Consider the following 20,944-nt stretch of genomic DNA (forward strand, 5'->3'; position numbering starts at 1 on the left):
GCTGACGGTGGCAGTGTCCTGGTCAGGTAATGTTGGAGGTAAGGCCTCCCTAGTGGAGGTAGCTAGGCAGCTGAGTGGCATTGGGGAAGGATATCCCCAGAGGAGGTCTCGTCCCAACAGGTACCCTACTCCTTGCCTGATTTTGCTCACCACCCCAATACGGTGAGGATGCGTGCCCCAAGGGGTTGTCACCTGAAGCTCGACTGTGAGAATGGTCTTAGTCAGCTCTTCTATCCACGTCATCATCCACCTGGTCTTTTTGTCTACAGTGGCACTGGCTGGCACTCGGGCCCAGTGAATCAGGCAAATATCTGAGCCAGTGTCTACCGTAACTGGTAGGTTCACTGGTAGGCTAGAGCCATCCTGGGTTGCCACTGAGATGGACTGTCCACACCAGCTCAGTGTGAGACATATCTGGCGACACAGCTGTGGAGGTCTTGGCACTGATCAGGTTTACTTGCTTGGTAGAGGGGACATGTTTTGGGCAACCAGGATATCCGGTAGTATAGTGCCCTGCAGTTCCACAGTCTCCACAGGTGCCCCTTGGATGGGCTGATTTCCCTATGGTGACTGTCGGCAGAGAAGATTAAGTGGTTGTGGATGGAGAGGAGTCATTGGAGTCCTTTTGAGGGCGCTGCTGGTTAACTCCTTTCTTAACACGGCACTCAGACTCGAGGTGACCAACTCTCTTGCAGAAGTTACACGTCGGAGGTTTGCCATGGCGTCTGTTCTTCGGGTGAGTTGATCCTGAGAGATGTCCAGGTGGCACTATACGCCGGTGAGATGTTCTGTGAGACTGGTTCAAGGTCTCCCAATCGCTGGCCATATGACAAGCTTCTGTGAGTATTTTAGGTTGCTTGTCGTTGAGGTGCACAGCGAGTGGTCCAGGAACACACTGGAAGAGATCCTCTAGCATGATATAGCTGAACAGGTCCTGGAAAACTGTGCATACCATGGTGTCAAAACAGCGTTGTCCTGATTGGGTCTTATGACAGGCCCATTCGGCCCAAGCCCAACCAACTTCCTTGGCGAGACCTCTAAAATGCTATCTCCATCTCTCTGGGGTGATCTCATGTGCCTTGGCGAACACTCACCAAACGTCCACCATGTTCCCTCTCTTATCCTTATCCAGTGAGTGGAGGGTGGTTTTGGCCTTGCTGTCCATGCCTAGCAAGCAGGACGGCCCTCTCCGTCTCGGTGGTGGTGTAGTTGTCAAAGAGTGCTTCTACTTCCTCCAACCACGCCTTGGGCTCATCCTCCGTCCAGTTAGGGATCAGAGCATTAATGCTAGATATTGGAGCATTATGGTCTGTGACAGTGAGGAAGTGTCCCATAACTTGGTGGCACTTTGTTGGAGTGACACCTTCTCAATAAGGTGGCACTGTGGCTGAGTGTGCCATGCAGAGGTCACACTGATGGAGCGATCCTGAAGGGGTAATGATCCTTATGGGTGGATCACTGTTGTTGTGGAGCCACCCTGAAGGAGTAATGATCCTTATGGGTGGATACGCTGGCATTGGCACTCCGTATCTCAGGTACAGGTGCGGTGGCAATGATCTGAGGACTGTCATGGGGCACTGGTGTGCTGGTGTGTTCTGGGGAACAACACTAAGAGGCAGTACAACCAAATTGTACTGAAGGAAATGGCACTCTGCCCGAGGCAGAGCGTGAGCAATGAGTAAAAGGGAAAGTGAAAGGTAAGGGCTTCAGTAACCTAGTCATTGGCAATGCCTCAGATTAGTGGCACTGTGGAAGGGGAAACCCTTTGGCTTGCACTCATGGGCGGCTAGTTCTAAGAACTAGTGGATGCTCCCTGACATGAGGAAAGGAAGTCTGCTTCCAGACATGAGGAAAGGAATGTTTTGGGGTTGCACTCAACGTGCGATTTGGTGCTTGCGGTATACGCAAGTCTTAGATAATGAAAACCCACTCATGCACGACAGTTAATAACTGTTATTAAATGACTGTACGTTCTTTCTTCGAAATGCATGAGAGCTCACTCCACTGGCTGAAGCACTTAATATGAAAATAGATATTGGAGACAATTACAATGAACACGGGTGCGTATACAAGTCTGCGCACTATGTGTGAATAAGTAAAAAGAAAGAATTGAGTGTGGATCTTAAAAGATCAAAGTTTTGGGTATAAATGGAAAAAGATTATTGTTCTTGGCTTTACGAATTAATGAGTTTATTCTCCAATACTCGCTTGTTATTGTTACTACTGGATCGTATTCGTTGTGTTATTTAATTTACTCTAATTTATTCTTATGATAATTTACTATGAAAATTATGCTAAGTTACATTTTAAAATTTACTTTTGGAATTTATGTAATTTAATACCTAGCTCCCATCATTGCAAGTTAAATGGTGGAAAGGGGTTTCTAATTACTAAAAAAATATTTCGTTAGATTTTACGTTAGGCGAAAAGAAATGGAATTTTGCTCACCGATGAGAAGTGGAACAGGGTGTGCGGGAGAAACAGATCTGTTGGCTACTGGTGACGTCAAGCACCTCATACAATACTCAATTGGTGGTTTAAAATTAAGGGAACTAAAATCTTCTGACCGAATTATTGGTGCAGATATGCAGTCTCGAATTATTTACCTTAAAACATCGATAATGCTTTTTTACTTTACTTGAAACATTAAAATAAAATCTGAACTGGGTCTGGTGGTCTTGGGATTGTGGAGTCGGACAATGGAGCGTGCATGCACCGACGCTGCTAGGAGTTGTCACATGTGGTATTTTAACAAACATGAATTTTCAAATGTACTTCACTGACAAAGGAATTGTACACTTCCTCTGCCATAACTGTTTTCGAACAACACATTTAGCTAACTGTTCATGACTAGCTCATGCAATAAATCCCTGGCAAAGCACTTCCTAATTCCTAAATACCAGTGTTATGGTGTCACAACACCACTGCTACTCTGTTTCTCACAACACAAAATTTCGTGGGCAGTTATTCTGCGTCGCTAACTTTAAGAACTTTTTTGGTGCTCTCGCCTTTTCTATGATAACTAAAAAATCAGCTGCAAATCACTTCTTTTAAAACACTTCTTCCCTATCTCTTCCTAATGTATCATTAATATTATAACAATTATAGTAAACCTTACCTTGTTACCTTTAGCTTCGGTTCTGTCACCCTTTATCTTTTGCCTTGCGAATAATGGAATTGAATTATTTTACGAATTACATTATTCCCCAATTCGTCTCCCTTCCTAGTCTAGTAATAGCAAAGCTAATTCTTGTTACTATATGACTAAGAACCTGGCGAGATCGACACTATTATGTTCTGAGTCCGGATGGAAGAGTTAAATTGACTTTTTAATGTAATTTGCCTTAGGGGCCAACACTTAAATCTCAGAAATTACATCTATACAAAGAAAATGGGAAAGTTGCCACCAGTCGCTTAGATTAAATGACCTTATTTACAGACTTGCAACTAGGAATTGATATGGACAGGCTGGCAGTTCAGCAATCAAGGCACATCCAATGTGCAATAAACAGTGCAACTACAGTTAGCAAAAAAAAAAAGGTTGACGCAAATCATATAAACTGCTTAAGACTAGCTGATAAAATTATTTTACATTAGCACAACGATAACGCTGAGAGGCCTAACTTGTGGTCCTTGCGGACAGCTGATGCTAGAAGATGGAATTGAGTCTTCTAAGGCAACTATTTCACAAGGGGAGGGGTAGAACTTGAAGAGCCAGGTAACAGGATTCTTATTGCATCTGTGCATGGAGCTCGCTTACAAAAGATGGATTCAGGCAGCAGAAGTCCCAACACGTGGCCAGTGGGAGGAGGACAGAGAAGCGATCTTGTGCTCTTGAGGTTTGGGAGAGGAATGAGATCGACCTCAGTAGCAGAGGCGCCCCATTTGATTCCAGTACATCTGCAAGAAGCAAATAACAGCCAGCACAAAGGTCAAAGGGAAATAGGTCTTATAGTTAAAACTAACTAAAGGTCAGCCTAGCGGCCCAATTACCATCCTGACTGGTCCTTGTGCCCTAACGGCTTTCAGTCCCTCCATATCGTACAATAGCGGGATAGGACGACTACATTCTGTCCCCCTAGTGGGGGTCTCCTCCAGCCACCATGAAATTTTACTTCCTAGCTAATGGGCTGGAGGGCCGAATTTTCTATGAGGGAAAATTGATCTAATACAACCAAAACCATATGCAGTGGCCTGGGATATCTGAAATCAATGGGAAATTAGTGACGCTATAAAAGTGGTCTTTTATAACTGAAAATGAACACATGACTCGTTATGCACACATTAATTTTTCTAGTTTCCTTTCCTTTACCCTTCTTTTATCTGACACTGACTTCACTTGCTATCAGATGTTTCTTTTTATAAGCTTTTGATTTTAAACCCATTAATACTTCTGTGATCTATACAACAAGTTTGCAAAACAAGTTATTTGTCACATGGCATGCAATTACCATTCACAGCATTACATCATCACTGACCTCATCTGAACCTGTAGCTTAAATAAAATGATCCACCAAATGTTTAAGAGATCCGTATCTTTGGCTCACAAATACCAATTTCAGGTTTCCTTATTGACTTATTGCATAATGTCAGTTAACTGCTTCTTAGGTTCATTTTCCAACGTTTGGATTGGGTGACAGTAACAGCACCTTGTGGCCCTGATTGCCAAGTGTGATTTATTTCTAGTATTTGATTCGGTTTATGAAGCTAGGTAATCAGCTGAGGATGTCTTTCTCCCTGATACTTGTCATCCTGAACCTATTCTAACAAAATTTGCATTTCGCTCTAGGGATGTTAAGAAAATTCTATATATTTTTAGGTCAACAGAGTATCATTGCAGATAACATAAGCTTAGTTAATACAGTGCCTGCTCCAAAGGATGGCATATTTGCAGACTGCAGTAACTACAGGCCAATTTCTATTCCCCCTGTGCTCTCCAAAGTTGCAGAAAATCTCATTTTAAAGCCACTATATAATTATGTGGAATCCACAGGATTATTTACTGATACTCAACATGCATATAGGAAGCAGTTAGGTACCTGCAATGCTCTTTTAGATTTGACATGCCATTTGCAAGAGAACCTTGATAAGGGTTTTGAGTTTAGAGTAATTCAAATAGATCTTAGCGTAACTCTCGACTTAGTATATCACAAGGGACTTATTTATAAACTTCAGAATCTTCAAGTGGGCGAATCCATTATAGGATTACGCCAAGATTTCCTTGCAGCAGTGAGTATACAATGGTATAACAGAGCATATAATAGTATAAAAAAAAATTTACGTCACATTCCCCGGAAACGTAATTTTAATGGCAACAGTAACCTCGTAATCTCTTATTCTTTTGATTGCCTCACTTGTATTAGATGCATTTGCCACTACAAGATCTGAATAAAAAAAATACATGGAGGTTTCCATTCTCTGGTTTGACTCGAACCCACACACAGGAGAAAGAATAAGGTTACCATTCATCTATTATGCTAGTCCAGGCAAATTAGACGAAAAAGGCCCTTTGGAGAAAAAATCATAAGTTTTTTATATTTGGCAGGAAGACTCTTCAAGGGTCATAGAACAAATATCTAAAGAGTTCCTCCATCAAGTGTGTGCTTCCCCCTTTTTTGGGGGAAAACCCCTTGGAGGGTACTTCTCCTCATATTTACCTTTTTTTCTCAAAAACGGTGCATCGGACGGGTCAAAGGTATATGGAGCAAAAAAATAGAAAATTAAATTTTCCACAACTTTATTTCTATGTCTTTTAGCTCTAATTATTACAGTTTTTGCACAAATGAGGTCAAAAGTCGTAGACTCATTTTTGCCGATATTAAAAAAAATGCATTCGGTCCTTACACTTTGCTTAATAACTTTGAAATTCATAATTTATAATCAAAATATCATATAGATGACATTGTAGAGTAGAGATTCAGGTTTCATTTGGTATCCTTGTTTTGGTCTAAATATTAGAAGAAGGGGAAGGAATAACAAATATAAAACTGTAAATCCTGAGATGTCCATGCCTATATTGCTTTTATATCAAAAGCTTTTCTTGTAAATTGTTACTGAACAAGCTTGAAAATAACATTATACCATGCACATTTCTCTCTTCACTTGTGGTAAACAGGTTTGTGATTTCTTTCTTTTCAGAATAGAATGAGATTATTTTCAGAAATAATGGTAATGATATAGAGTTAAGTGAACACAACAAAATATTTACCATGGCTTCAAGAAATGAGATGTGTTTCTGTTGCCAAAAGACATTAAGTGAAGGTGAAACAGTGAAAGTGGAAGATGGTATACATAATTTGAGACGTGTCAGTAAAATTAGAAATGACGGACATTTTGAAATGCTAAAGGAAGTGAACACTATTCAAGTGCATAAAATATGTAGGCGTGAGTACATAAAAGAGAAAATATTGCCAGAGATGAAAAAAGAAAAGAGAAAGGTTGCAAAGAAACAAAGCAAACCATGAGATCAGAAGAAAAATTTGATTTCAGAACCAAGTGCTTTTCCTGTAGTGATATATGTGATACTGCAATTGAAAAGAAAAAGAATGTGAGCAGACGCAGAAAAATTTGGGAAGTTAGAGTTCTGCATCTGAAAAAGAAAATTTCAGACTTTGCTAAAGAAAGAAAAGATGAACTAGGTGGCAAAGTATTCAAACGAGTTAACAGTGTCCTGCGTCTTGTTGCTGAAGAAGCCCGTTATCATGAAGTTTGCTATTCAAACTTTTTTTTACCAACGCATCATCATCTTTAAAAGAGGACGTCCAAAAGATGAGCATATTGACTGTGCTTTTGAAAACTATGTAGCTACATTGAGAATCAGAAGAATGCCAATTCACTTTACATGACTTAATGAAAATCTTGAAGAAAATATGCCAGAAAGTTCATCTGTAACTGAAAAAACATTGAAAAATAGGTTAATGGACACATATGAAGATAGAGTAATGTTCTTTCAAATGAAGAAAAGATCAACATTAGTTTGTTTCCGTGGCTCTGGACTAAAACTTACCAATACCTGGTACACAGAGAGAGAGAAAAGTGAGAAAGATGAAAGATTAAGAATCGTAAACCTGCAGCAACTATAATCCGTGAGGATATCAGAACAAATCCTTACAATACCACAGATTATCCAGATGTCACTGAATTTATGAAAAATGCAGATGATGATGTGCCTGAAACATTACATGCCTTCTTAGAACTAGTTGTTCAAAAAGAAAAAAAAATGATAGGGGAAAATTACAAAAGAAGTGTACAGCAATTGCACATGCAATAATTTCTGCAACACGTCCCCGATCATTTTTGTCCTGCCTATTGCTTGGTTTGGCAGGATATTTATTTCGGAAAACTGGCTCTAGAACCATTGTTAACACAGTATCAAACTTTGGATTTTGCTCTGCCTATAGTGATGTCTCACTGTTTGAGTCATCGGCTGCAATTTCTTGGAAACCAGATGTGGAAGGAGATTCATTTTGTCAGTATGTTTTTGATAATGCAGACTTCAACATTCAAACCTTGTCTGGCAAAGGAACATTTCATTCAATGGGTGGAATAAAGTGCATAACTCCATCAAGAACTGCAAAAACTCAGGAAATAAATAAATTGAGAAGTATCCCATCCTCAAATGAGATTGCTGCAGCTGGAAACATTAAAATAAGAAAGTTTGAGGGCAAACAAAAACAAGGTTTGAATGCCTTAGAACTGGAAAATGTGTGTAACAGGAAGATGTACATTATGTTTCAACCCCAGCACCAAAGGATGTTTTGTGGATGTATGGAAAATTTCTCCAAACCCCTTCCTTCCCATCATGGCAAGGTTTCATGGAGGGTATAACCTATGCTCATTCTTATGAGCAGTCAAAAATTCTTGCACTGCCTTTCATAAGCCTACCACCAACTGAGTACAATACGGTGCTAAGTGCTTTAAACTATGCTGCTGAGGAAACAAAAAAAAACAAAGCAAGTGATATGAACTTTTGACCAGCCACTCTACATCAAAGCCAAGGATATAGTTTCCTCCAATCCAAATGGTGAACTTAGCAATATAATTGTAAGGCTGGGAGGATTTCATCTCCTTATGTCGTATCTTGGGTCCATTGGATACATCATGGATGGTAGTGGGATTTCAGAACTATGGTCCACTGTTTATGGTTCTTCATCAGTACCACACATGCTGTCAGGACATGCATATGCTCGAGCTATTAGAGCTCACATGCTGACATACTGTGCATTGGCGAAACTCATGCTTCAAGAACTTACTATTGATGATAACGACAGACAGCATGTAGAACAACTTCTTTCATCATTCAAGACTCATCCTCCATCATTTCATCGTTATAAAGCAAAGCGTAAGGACAAAATGATTTTTTTAATATTGGCGAAAATGAGTCGACTACTTTCGACCTCATTTCCGCAAAAATCGTAATATTTAGAGCTAAAAGACATAGAAAAGAAGTTGTGGAAAATTTAATTTTCTATTTTTTTGCTCCATATACCTTTGACCCGTCCGATGCACCGTTTTTGAGAAAAAAGGGTAAATATGAGGAGAAGTACCCTCCAATGGGGGTTTTCCCCCCAAAAAAGGGGGAAGCACACACTTGATGGAGGGGAACTCTTTAGATCTTTGTTCTATGACCCTTGAAGAGTCTTCCTGCCAAATATAAAAACTTATGATTTTTTTTTTTCCTAAAACTGCTAATTTGCCTGGACTATAAGAATAAGAGTGTATTTCACCTCACAACTCCAATGTCTGCTTGATTCAAATATATTTTTCTGGAGCCTAAATGGATCTATCTTCATCGTCATGACATACAGTTTAACGACTTTGAGTTTACAGGCCGAGACACAAAGCTACTGGTCGCATTCAGCAAAAACATGTATTGCTTAATAGCAACAGTAGCCTCTATATCATTCGACCTTCTCACACTTTCTAGATACACTGACAATAAGAAGCCTTGAATAAATAGATTAGTAAATGATGAGGTCATTCTTTCTTGGTAGGAGTTGAACGGTCCATTGAAAAAGAGTGAAGTTACTGTTAAACCTCTATGAAAACTGATGTCAATTCACAAGTAAACCGATCAGTCAGAATTAAGTATACTTTACTAGAGCCAAGATAGACCCAACATCACTATCGTAGCACATCGTCTTGCATATCTACTTTCTAGGCTTAAGACCTATGGTTTAAGTATGTAGAATCTACTGGTGAAATTCATACAAAATATAGATTCTTAATAACCATAACGAAAACTGAACTTACAGATATCTTCATACATTTTGGATATGCTTATAAGTGAAAGCCTTGAATCCGGAGTGGAAATAAATAAGAAACTCGTAGAATGGTGAGTTAACAGTAACCTTATCATACATGAGTTCGAATCCCAATAAGAGAGGAAGAGTTCTTCATTTATTTCTTTACAGATTCAATTGCTGCAGAAGTAAACACACCAAAAACGTCTTCGTGGGGTTTGCTCACATACATATTTTTTTTACAGATGTGTTGGGAATATCCAAAATCGAGAGGGATGATCAAGGAGCATTCATATTTACTCTGAATACAACGACATCGGTTAATACAACACATTCAATCCTTGTGGTAAGAGTCATAGACCACGAATATGGCTTCAGGTCGGAAAACAGTACACCCAGTACCCTTCTAACCTTCAAAGCTGACCTAACACAATTCTCAGGATCTGACGTCGAATTCATGATACTCGTAAAAAATAAGGCAGAAGAGGACGTAGGCGCAGCTACATTAGACATCCACTTCCCTGGTAAGTCATCTATGCCTGGTAGGTGAGAGTTGTTTAATATATAGTGATTTAAAATGTCAAGTTAAGATACCAGGATTTTAATGCAGTTCTTTTTCATCATCATTACCTCCAACGCTTTAAGACACAAAGGGTCACTCACGTCTGTCCAGCACTTTCACTTTCACAAATCTCCACTCATTTCCAGTCACCATTTGGATATCCATAACATCCTTGGTGATATTCTCAAGTATTGTTTTCCCTGGGAGGTGAGGTGCGAGGTACATGTCCAAGCCACCATACATACTATCTCCCTTGTATCGCCTTTTCAACTAACTAGAGAGCTACTGTAATTTCACTAAAGGTTTCATTTCTCATTACCCTGCTATCAGACTCTTAATATTCCTTGGTCTTAATGAAAAAATACGAAAACAGTGCATGGGGCTTTTCTAGAGATCAGGATAACTTTATCAGAAGTATGCCTTTCAAAAATTACATTTCCAAAATAAAAATATAGACAACAACGCTAAACAGAGAAAGCAATACTTGATAGCTGTATCGCATACTTATATTTCATACTATTAATTCTCAGAACACTACGGAACTTGTTTTAAAATCTTCATTCTCACAAATGAGAGAGAGAGAGAGAGAGAGAGAGAGAGAGAGAGAGAGAGAGAGAGAGAGAGAGAGAGAGAGAGAGAGAGAGAGACTTAATGATCTCAAACCTCCTGTCTAAGAACCAGCGTGCACTAAAGTAATTCGAGACTTTCTAATGCAAAACAGGGTAAAGCCTATGCATTAATAATGAGAAAGGGAAATGACATAAAATGAAAACCTCCATTTCAGTTTAAACCACCAGCCTAATCCAGCTCAGGGAGTATGGGTTAGACCAAACTGTCCAGCTGAGTAAGCATGGGATATTAGTTTAGGAGTAAGATTAACAAACGAATTGCAGTTGAAGGGAAAGGGGGTGAAGCAAACTCGCTTCTTCTGCTTGTTTTTGCGAGTAAACGAATTAAGCGTTAAGATTTAATGCCACATTTGGCTGACACAGCGTTCTACCAGTCTTACTAATGCCTTCGAGGCACAAGAGTGAAAACGGAAACATGCATGAAGTCCCAAAGATAAATTTTCATCAGAGATAAGATAAAAAGTTCCCAGCATATCTTGCCTTGTAGAAGCAATAAAGTTTTTTTATACGCTACCAATGGCAAATATTAAAGCAACATGCGGTAGTATAAATAGTCAGTCACCTTTTATTGGGAAGGGTGGATTCAGTACACTTCTTCAAGAGAAAAGGTAAATGAAGTGTTCAAAATTTAAGAAAAATATTCGATAAAAGCGCAGGCTTCATTCTTTGGTTAATTCCTCAGTTAACGTTAACGAATATTATCTAGGCCCGAATGATTACCTGCACTTACGGAAGCAAGAACCCTAAAGATCTTTGAGCAGAGAATACTGCTGAAGTAATAAGATTATACAAGTCAGAAGTAACCAGCACATTGGTTAAATAAAAAAAAAGTAGAAACGAGTGGTAAACAGAGAGTATTTGGCAAAAGGACAATAAGTAGAAAATCTACTGAAGTGGATTAGGGAAAGAAAGTTGGATCTACAGAGACTATTGGGAATTTGCTGGTAAAGAAACAAATATATACCAGACTTCCTGTTAGTGGAAGATATGGATGACTTATGCACACACACACACACACTTCTTTGCTCTGGCGATCAAAGAACAGTGGCCATCAAACACAGAGTTTCTGAAGGCGAGAACATAACATTGAATGTTTACTAATTTCTTAGCTTTTGGGTGGCTTCCGGAAGACAATCAGACAATTGACAGAAACTTAACATGCACTAAATATCCGTTCCGAGAGTGATGAATTAATGTATAAAGATACGAATAAACTCTTCGGTAAACAAGGAACAAAACTTAGGCGCTCATATAATTTTTTAAATTGAATTCCAATGCGTGCAAGTAGGAAGTATAAAGTATTTCGAATGGTAATGAAGAATCAAAATTTAATTTAATCAGTTTCGATTTGTAGTCCCTAAGCATTTGCTTTGGGTTTTAGGCGAGCTCCAGAGAGTAATACATGTCATGCGGGCAATTCAGAGGGGCTGACATGAATTTGTGTCACTCCTTGGTGATTTACGGTATATAGCCTAATGAATATGCATACAAGTTCTGAATGTCATAAATTCTCAGAAGCTGTTATAACCAGATACTCTTGCAAAAGGATTCCGAAATCAGAATCAGCACATCCGTGACAGTACCTATCTGGGTCTTTTCCTGGTCAACTCTTTTTTTTTCCCAGTAAGTTTGTACGTATGTGGGTTTTTCAACCTTCGAAAAGTAGGTCGGAATAGGTCGGAAATTTGAATTTATCCTGCTACATGTGTACGTGTCAAAATAAATAAATATAGATAGAAACAAACACTACAAATATTGGCTGCTGATCAGGACATCGATGTAGTATACAGTCAAGGCTAGCAAGTTATGTATCTCCAGCTACCCAGACATTTACCGAATAACTTAAAATCTCAAAGTGCTCATACGAGTAATTCACAAGAAAGTAATCTTCAGAACACCGAAAAATTTTCATACACTAGAAATGAACCTCAAATTCAATGAGAACAACATTTTTCGAAGCAAGACCTACATGCATTTAAAAATGCATTTTCACACTCATTCTTCACATTAATGAAATAATTCATGAAAATTCCAGGAAAAATTAACAGTTATTTATGTTCAATGGGCGAGGGAGGGGGATTTGCGACTGCAATGACCTAGGCCCCCCCCCCGCCCGCCCAGCTCACCTCTTCTCGGCTAAGTCAAAGAAGCAGGTTGAAAGTTCATTCCACAATACGTTAAGACTATCAATGTCACCTTCGGATGGTGACTTCCACACGAAAGGATCTTCGATTGGCGAAGTCTGGCACGTTCAACAGGGCTCCATACTACCAAGATGTACATGGCAGTGAACAAAGTAACACCTGTCAAACAGGAAACGGGTGTTGACCTAATGATGTATTCCAAAAAAATCCAAGCACATTTTACATTCCGTTATTTAATGAAGAATAGGGTGCGATGTGGCTCACCAGTAACAGAACCATACTTGATACAAAGATGGTCTGGTAAAACTAAGCTATACTTACAAAGATGGTAAAGTCCCTTATGAAGCTAAAGGGGCTGTTCAGGGGAGATATACATGTGACCACTCAAGAGCACATTCACCTTCCAAGAACCAGACTTCTCCAGACTCACATGTGATTCTTCCAAGACATTCAATTTTCAACTTCTCATGCATCACTCAAGTGCTGGAAGCATTAACCTAAAGTTTTATCTGCTCCATTATACCATACACATTACAACAAGCAAATGTGCTAAGTTGAGAAGGGTCTTCTGTCAAGGGCTGGGAAGACAACAAGGACAATTTATGAAGAATTAAAAGAGACTATAAAATATTTGGTAGTAATCTGGAGTTAATATAAATGTAGCTAGCCAGTGCAATAAAATGCTAGGTCTATTAAGAGAAATTCAAATATAAACAGGGATAAATGATGTGTAAATTTTCGAACGCAAATTAATATTAACAACCGAGTATGCTTGATAGATTGTATAACTGTAAAGTATACAAACAAGACAAAAAGGAGAGAGATCCTCTGTGAATGAACACCCAGATATCTACTCCAAACCTCCTTTCAAACACACCGAAATTCATGTGAAATTGATTTATGAAAATCTGGCTATAAGGCCAAGCATTGGGTCACTTTAAAGAGGGAATTGGAGTGGTTGCACAAAAAAAAAAAAATGGAAGAAAGGAATTCAGACATGAGGAAAAGCAAAAGGTTAAAAAGTGGGTGGAGCTATGGGCCGAAGGGACGCTGCAAACAACCTTTACTAATACTTACAGTGTACCACATGAGGCTCTACCCTCTGCGGAGAAACTCATGTGATTCGAGTGATTTCAACTAACCCCATCTACAGCTCAATGGATTTGGCATCTTCAACGGTGAAAAAAAAAACATTTCCAATATGATGCAATTTTAGGTAGAATGTCCAGTCCTGCACAGTCTTAATCACGAAGTTATAGAAAAATAGTATAAAAAAATTAATACTTTCAAGTCCTATTTCCCTTTTGTGTACATTGTACATGCTGTACATACAGCATTATATATATATATATATATATATATATATATATATATATATATATATGTGTGTGTGTGTGTGTGTGTGTGTGTGTGTGTGTGTGTGTGTGTATACATAATATGTGTGTGTGCCTAGGGATTATACCTGATGAATTAAGGATTCAAAGCAGTAAAAACGAAAATCCCTTCAGGTGTACTTCAATATCCTTCCCCTTCCAAATTTCTAACTACTATACTGTTATTGGTTTGCTAACTGGCTGTGTCTTATCACAATTTAGAAACGTCAATGACACAAAAAAAAAAAAAACGTTAGGGACCAACAAATATCACTTATTATACACAATCGTTATAATATTAGTACGCAACCTTAAAATCTGGATGCAAAAGAGTATTTTCGCAAATATGAGAGACATGCTACTGAAAATTATTGCACGGTGTTCTGATTTTCCCCTTAACCAAGCATGAAAACATTACACGACGCTTATAAAGAAATTACACCCGTCCTGCCTGTTTTTCTCCTATACAGATATGTGTCTTTGTTTAGACGTAACTATTTCACAATAAACACATCTCCCATACACTCTTCCTTATATAAACCCACTGTGTTTGTCCCCTGTCTGTATCTGTTTTATTGTCTTGCCAAAGACCCACCCAGGTGTACTAAGTGACGCTATGCCTATACATTGTACAGTTTCCTCTGCCACCTTTACCCTGATACAAAAGAGCAATTATTCTTCTCTCATTCCTTCGGAACCTTTCCCTCACCCCGGTCAACCTCTTCTTCATCCTTTCACCTCTGTACTGCAGTCATCAAGTCCTGGCTGCTTCGTCAACCTTTAATTATACCCTCCTTGCATCTTCATAAACATTCTCAAACTTGCATCATTAGCTTGACATTTCTTCTATTCTCCACATGCAATAAATTTTCGAAATACGAAACAGTTATGCAAACTGTCTAAAAGTAAAGGGAAAAAAGCTGTATGTGGCGTACATGGACCTAAAAATCAGGAAAGAATCAACAGAAACACAATTTGGAGGATTACGAGGATGCATGGTATAAACTAAGCAAGCTGTTGGAAGTGATGTAAAGTTTGTAAGGAGAAAGAGAAGCGTGTTATTATATGTAGATATGAGAGACTGATTTGGTGTAAAAGTGAGTCCGAGAATGGGTGTGTTATTTTTCCATAGCTTTTAATAACTTTGGCGATAGGGTGATGGGAGAAGGTGGAGAGAGGCCCTGTCATGTAGTGTACATACCAAATTATGGGATAAGAAAATCAGTCATGAATGTAGCGTGGAGAAGTTGATGTTTGCGAATAAAACAGTAATTATTGTGGGTGTTGAGGAGAACCTGCAGAAACTAGTGAAGCAACTGGAAAGTTTTTGAATGAGAAAAAATTTGAGAGTTCACATGAGCATGAGTTTGGATATAGGGGTTAATAGAAGCCAGGAAGTTAATAGCTACAAATGCGAGTATGGGTGGTTGAACAATTGGAGGAGGTGTATCTGAATAAGCATTAGCTAATAAATAAAATGGAAAATAGCAAGAGGAGAGAAACTGTGTCACAGAATTGGTGAATTTCATCATTTATGAAAGTTTGGTCTGATGACCTCGCACTGGAACCGTTATTTAGTACCAGAGCAGGTGAAGCAAAGAAGGTAGTAGCATGCGTACAAAAGACTGATACGAACTTGAGAAAGTCTACGGAGGCAGAGTAGGGATATATGCAGGAACTGTTGAATAACTCTTTAATGAAAGTGAAGTGTAAATGCCGAACTGGTGAGATGAATTGTTCGTATCAGATCTAAAAAGTGAGAAATATGGAGATAGCTAAAAGAGTAGTAAAAAGGTTAGCTTAGGGGAATTGAAGAATAAGAGTTTCCAGATAGTTTGGTCAGGTGTATATTCGTAAGCGTTAAGAGGGAGAAGGAGAGTAAGACCTTGGTAGTGCTAGGGAGATGGCGTTGAAGAAGTGTTGGTAAAAAACAGCTTCACTAAGAGGAAAAAGCGAGAAAGACTGACCAATTACTAGCTATATGGTGAAGAAAAAGTACTGGTTAAGTACCTTACTTTTCAGGAAGCACAGGAGTGCAAGCAAAATGAGGTGAATGGCGTACTGGGTGCATTTGAGTCTTCTTTGTAGGAGTATGAATCAGCTAATATTGCGGCGTTTCTGCACAGGGGCTCTCCATAAATGAGCAATCTGAAGTATAAATGTAGTAATGATCACTGTCTTTATTTATTTTTTTTTATCTGGAGTTATTACCCTGTTCAGGGAAACAGAATTATATTGAAATAAATCATACACATTTATAAAATTGCACTACGTACTGGGATTCTATTCATTTGAAATTTTGTAAGAATTTATAATGAAGTCGCGTTACCTCTACTTAAAAGCTCAAGATAAAAATTTTCGTATAAATCACAAAAAATATGTATGTAGGAACGCTTCCCATTATCCTAGACTTGAGTTCACTAATGACAATGCATTTTCAGTGCAAATTTTCAGTGCGTTAATGTCATACTGTGCTAAAAGCTATACGGAAATCATTTTAGGACAGACGATAACTAGCAACAGCATAAAGATACTCAGCTAAACTATACACCATGCGTACTTAAAGATCGCAAATCTTGAGCGACACCAACCCAAGTAGTATGACGCAAAGTGTTACCGAGACAGACAGACAAACAGACAGAGACAGACACACAGACACACGCTGAAGACCGAAAAGAACGACTGTCATATCTGAATGAGAACTCCGTGACCTTTTGAAACTGATTTGGTATAAGACTTGAGGGACTGTAATATTCGACTTGTACACAAGAAATTTCTTTAAATTATTTAATGAAACAGTTAATGAAAGAGTTGGTTACACTGAGCTTCGGCGCAAAGATGGAAACGCAGTCAAGAACAGATCAGAGGATTAAATCGGTAACATTCCTAATAAGTTTTTCAAAAAAAATACGGGATGTTAGTGACTGTGAATAACAAAATAGCATATGTGGAAAGCGCATACAGAATAACGAACGATCAGAAGCACAAACGGGATCAGATCTGTTGAGAAGTTCGCAAGGTTCAAAGACGGTACCCTTATAATGAAAGAATGTTTACCGGGATGATGATTAAACTGAATAAGAACGAAAAAACGGGATTAAAAGCAAATAAACTGACGGGTTTAGTGAAGAGGAAAAGGTGGATTACAGCAAAAGTGTTCACAAGTAATCTTCTTCCGAATGTTTCATTAGAGTGCAACTAGCAATGAATCTGCTATTGCCAAGCGGTATTTACATAAGATTTCAGACGGCAACAAAATCGCATTAAAGATACACATTCAAAATAAAGGGCGTCATTAATTGCAATAAAGTGCTGTTAATGCAGAATGAGTATTGTGACGGAATTTAGGTAACAACAGCACAAGTAACAGTGACACAGGCAAAAATGGCACGGTAAAAATGGCAGAGGTAAAATGGCACAAGTGAAAAAATAGGAAAAAAATGGCACAAGGGAAAAAAACATATTGATTCATCCACTGTACAGTGATTCGTCGTGGTTAGTACTAGCCCTCGGGGATCAAATGTGTTTCGCCGTGTTTAGTACTAGCCCCTCGGAATCAGATGCACTTAGGGACATAGGTCCCAGAGGGGCTAGTACTAAACACGGCGAAACACGGTATATGAATCTATATATATTTTTTTCCCTTGTGCCATTTTTTCCTATTTTTTCACTTGTTCCATTTCTACCTGTGTTATTTTCACCTGTGCCATTATTACTGTTCACCATTGTAAAGCCCAGACAGAACGAATGTTGTGACAAGAATAAGCAGACCCTCTCCTTTTAAATACTTCAAGATCCTAATATTTATATTCGTGTGCACTACATGCCCACAGAACGATTACATACTTTACTGTTACTCATCCACATTGCTTCCATCCGACATTCAGTCTGACCTATTTTTTTTTTTCTAAGACAAGTTCTGAGTCTCTGAAATTTCATGCCTGTAAAACTGTTTCACAAGTACACCGGTGAAGTACTCCATTGTATGCATAAAACCCTGACCTGTTAATTATAATATATATATATATATATATATATATATATATATATATATATATATATATATATATATATATATATATATATATATATATATATATATATATATATATATATATATATATATATATATATATATATATTGTTACGTGTGAGGTCTTGGTTGATCATGTATTATTCAATTTACGTAATTTTTACGGCCCTGCAAACCAAGATTACACGTAACCTGCCACTTGAAGCCAAAAGTTAACCTCAAAGACAGACGTTAATTAGCCAAAGGTCGCCAGTTAAGGGTTATTAACCTTAACAAAGAATATTTGAGATGAATTTGATTTTAAACGCAACGGTTCTTCCAAACATTCGGACGCGAGGCATACAAAAGCATCGAGATTTAACTGATTTTGCTTACCTAAATCCTAGGTATTTTACTGGAATAACGGGGTTGAAGCTAACAATATAATAATTAGGCTTAATCTAGACTTTGTAAACACATATACCCTAAGTGGTGGCTGAAGGAAGAAAACAAAGAAAAAATGTGAAATACAGAAAAGTACTAGTCAATCGACGGCTTCAACAAGAATCGGACTTACCGTGAATGTCGAGTCGCTGCGCAAACGAGGACCTCAGGAGTCGTATTCTGGCAGTCTTCCCAATTCACTAATTAAGATAGACGTAGGAGAAAGTAATAAAGAACAAAGAATATCGTTCAGACACGCACGCCGCGTCACCCTGGTTCCGTGACCGCTGGGATCTCTCTGACCCGACCTCGCCGTTCCCGCCAGAGGAGGGCTTATACCGCCGTCAATCCGACCTTGACAAAGGCATCGTCGAATGCATAGAATAAAGCTTAAGAGGCCACCATAACTAGGGGTCATTGAGCGTAAACCCTCTCTGAGGCTTAGGTCCCTAATGCCCTAGCATATTTTGTTTACAAACCTTCCAGCCTATGCGCGCCATTTGTCTACTGGCGGTGATTGTTATTTTTAAGATTGCCTAGCCTACCAGCGTGGGCAGAGATGTTCTCTGTCGAGGTCAAAACGGACTAGTATTCCTACACCTAACTACATCGAGGCGAACAGCAGTAATATTTATAAAAGCTCCCCCTTTAAGAGGGCCTTCACTCCCTTTTCGGCGTGAAGGTCTATACTAAGCAAGCTGTTCGCCTCTCGGGTTACTCTCCTTCCCTGAGCAGATTAGTCCTGGTTAGCCTACCTAGCTACAGAACTACCTAACCCTAGTTAGGATACGAGCTATATTCACTACTTTACCTAATTCTAATAGTACTGAAGGTGCTCACGGTTATTATAGGCTACCTCCTACAATCATGATGTGTTTTAGACCTAGCCTAGTGGTACATTCTATGATATTCCCTAGCCTAACCTATCCTAACCCGACCGTAGCACCAACATAAGAGTTAATATTCTAACTAAATTACAACATGGTTTATGTTTAATACAATTAAAATTTACTAGTTAATTCATGAGGGTTGCCTCATATGATAAATGGGTGCCTCACTGAGGTCTTAGGGTTATGCGTGTCACGAGCATCGTGGCTCGTTTCACAATAGTTAAGATTACTGAAATTAGTTATGCTACTTACATGATTACTGCGCTCGGTGGTAAGTGGAAGGAACAAGGCTACTAAATTGATGTACTGTACTTTAAGGTGGCCTAGGCTAGGTACAAAATAAAAGGAAGAGATCACACTGGCTACCTTCTCTGGGCAAGGGGCCAGGATCACTCTTAGATGTTAGGGCACTGTGCCGAGAGGGCACTAGTGCCAGGATGAGCGTATAGCTCGGCAACTACTGGGCTCTCTTCCGCCCCTTCTTCTTCTTCTTCGGTTTCCTCCAAGGCCTATCAGTAGCTGGCCTAGCAGGTGATGAGAGCACCGACTCCGGGGACAGGCCAGAAGGGCTGGCGGGCGCGAAGTCAGGGGCAACTGCAAAAGCTGCGGGAGGACTCCTAATCCAGCTGCTGCGACAACCGAGCAAGAGCGATCTCGACTTCTGCGTCCGAGGATGCCAGTTCCTGGTCTTCCAAGGAAGGGGCACCATTTCGATCCTCCAGGGGTTCATCCTGGAATCAAATTTTGCAAAGAAGAAGCAAAGAAGTTTTCGGTGCTGGAGGCTCTCCAGTCGCGATGATCAACTGCATGGGGAACCCTAAATCTCCGGAGGAGGATTCGCCTCATGATTTAGACCCGCATAGGGGCCTTTTCCATTGGTAGCTCAACGTCCGTGGCGGACGGAGTCTGGCACTGCTCAGTGCTCGCAAGTGGCACTGGCAGCAGTTGAGGGTCAGGCATGCCTGACAAGGGGTCCGAGGTGCAATACCTCTCGGACGACTTGGGGTTTGGCTGCGGCAGAGATTCCTGCCCCAGCGAGATCGTAGCCTCCCTGAGTTTTGTTCGGGGGCGTCCGCTGGGCGTTGCTTGCTTGGGCAGCCCTCCCAATTTGTGGAGTGGTCTGCCCGCTTGCACGTCCTGCAGCGGTACTGCTCCTCCTGAATCTCTCTTCGGGAGGGGGAGGACCTCTTGGTGGGCCAGCCCTTCGCGATTGGAGAGGGCTAGGCCTGAAATAGGTTGTGTGGCGCCCCTTCCGCGGACCACTTTGGTGGGCGGAAGGTGGAGGTTTGTCATTATTGGGAGTTCACAACTGGGGCCTCCGTGGAGGAGGTAACGTGGCTGCGGAGGGCGTTGGTGACGGGCTTCCGCAGAGAGAGAAGATCCCGACCAACAAGAAGGCCACTCCGGCCGAATTCCACCTACCACGCCGAGGCGGTGGGGTATCGTGCCCCAAGGTGTCATAACCTGGAGTTGGACAGTAGGAACGGTGATGGTGTGGCCCTCTATCCACTTCATTTCCCACCGGGTTTCTTCGTCAACCATGGCACTGGCTGGCACTTGGGCCCTAGTGATCAGGCTAATGTCTGCCGCAGTGTCTACTGTGACCGGAAGGGTCACTGGCAGGCTAGTGCTCTGAAGAGGGGCCACC

The 20,944-nt window shown here is 40.0% G+C and overlaps 1 long non-coding RNA gene across 1 annotated transcript in view; it reads left to right on the forward strand.

Annotated features, from left to right (window-relative positions):
- Nucleotides 1-20,944, forward strand: part of LOC136832877 (uncharacterized) — a 48,362-nt gene that overhangs the window by 16,688 nt on the left and 10,730 nt on the right. The window contains exon 3 of the long non-coding RNA XR_010851344.1: nucleotides 9,488-9,766. This is a non-coding gene — a long non-coding RNA (uncharacterized lncRNA). The remainder of the gene's footprint in view (nucleotides 1-9,487; nucleotides 9,767-20,944) is intronic.

The sequence above is a fragment of the Macrobrachium rosenbergii genome, chromosome 50, assembly GCF_040412425.1.
Source record: "Macrobrachium rosenbergii isolate ZJJX-2024 chromosome 50, ASM4041242v1, whole genome shotgun sequence".
Classification (NCBI taxonomy): Eukaryota; Metazoa; Arthropoda; class Malacostraca; order Decapoda; family Palaemonidae; genus Macrobrachium; species Macrobrachium rosenbergii.